General features: G+C 41.1%; 1 non-coding gene across 1 annotated transcript; it reads right to left on the bottom strand.

The window, feature by feature from the left end:
* Positions 1 to 592: 592 nt before the first annotated feature.
* trnal-aag lies at positions 593 to 674 on the bottom strand. The gene has a single exon. It is a non-coding gene; the product is annotated as a tRNA-Leu (tRNA).
* Between the last annotated feature and the right edge of the window lie 371 nt (positions 675 to 1,045).

The raw sequence follows: 1,045 nt of genomic DNA, 5'->3' as shown, positions 1-1,045 counted from the left end.
TTTTTGATTCTCTTTTTAAAAATCTTAATTTATCTGATGTTGCTCTTTCTTCCATCGTATAAACTTAGAATTAGTTTCTGCTTTTCTGTCTGAAGCAGATTGAATTAGAAAAACATGGCAGATAATTGCAATAACAGACTCGGGATTTAGGGTAAAGGCTGGATTCCCTTTATTTGTCCGGTGCCCTTGGTGGCCTTGTTTGAAATTACATTACAGTTTTCTGTTGAGAAAAAGTTGCAGCGGTGGACTTTGAACCGAAAGACTGGGTTCTTAAATCCAGTTCTCTGGACAGCTCGGCCACAGTACCCACTGTTAAAATGGACTGCTTGGTCGTCGCACAGACCATCACAACTTTCCTTTTTCCAATCAAGGATTTGATGTGAACAACCACCGGTAGGAGGTGCAACTGCCACCGCGGGAGCACAGGACTTGGTGGCTGGTTGGTTAAGGCGATGGACTACACTATTGAGTTGGAACCCCATCCGTGACACACAACATTGCTTATTTTCTCCCTTGCATGGGCGACATGAAAGTAAAAACCCTGAAATAAAGAAGAACATGTGATAGCTTGCGCAAACAAGCTCAATAAAGATGGCAGTGGTGGGATTTGAACCCACGCCTCCTTAGAGACTGGAGCCTTAATCCAGCGCCTTAGACCGCTCGGCCACACTACCCAGCTCTGGCAAATTATTTGCACTTTCTCGTCAGTTACCTAGAGCGTCTGCACTTCCTTGTATTTTAGTCTTCTTTTTCATTTTCTTCTTTAAAATCTTTATCTATCTCACGTTGCTCTTGCGTCCTTCATCTTTTTTGATTCTCTTTTTAAAAATCTTAATTTATCTGATGTTGCTCTTTCTTCCATCGTATAAACTTAGAATTAGTTTCTGCTTTTCTGTCTGAAGCAGATTGAATTAGAAAAACATGGCAGATAATTGCAATAACAGACTCGGGATTTAGGGTAAAGGCTGGATTCCCTTTATTTGTCCGGTGCCCTTGGTGGCCTTGTTTGAAATTACATTACAGTTTTCTGTTGAGAAAAAGTTGC

Source organism: Oncorhynchus gorbuscha, unplaced genomic scaffold (genome assembly GCF_021184085.1).
Source record: "Oncorhynchus gorbuscha isolate QuinsamMale2020 ecotype Even-year unplaced genomic scaffold, OgorEven_v1.0 Un_scaffold_21724, whole genome shotgun sequence".
Lineage (NCBI taxonomy): Eukaryota > Metazoa > Chordata > Actinopteri > Salmoniformes > Salmonidae > Oncorhynchus > Oncorhynchus gorbuscha.
The sequence above is the reverse complement of the archived record's forward strand: the minus strand, read 5'-3'. Positions and strand labels throughout refer to the sequence as shown.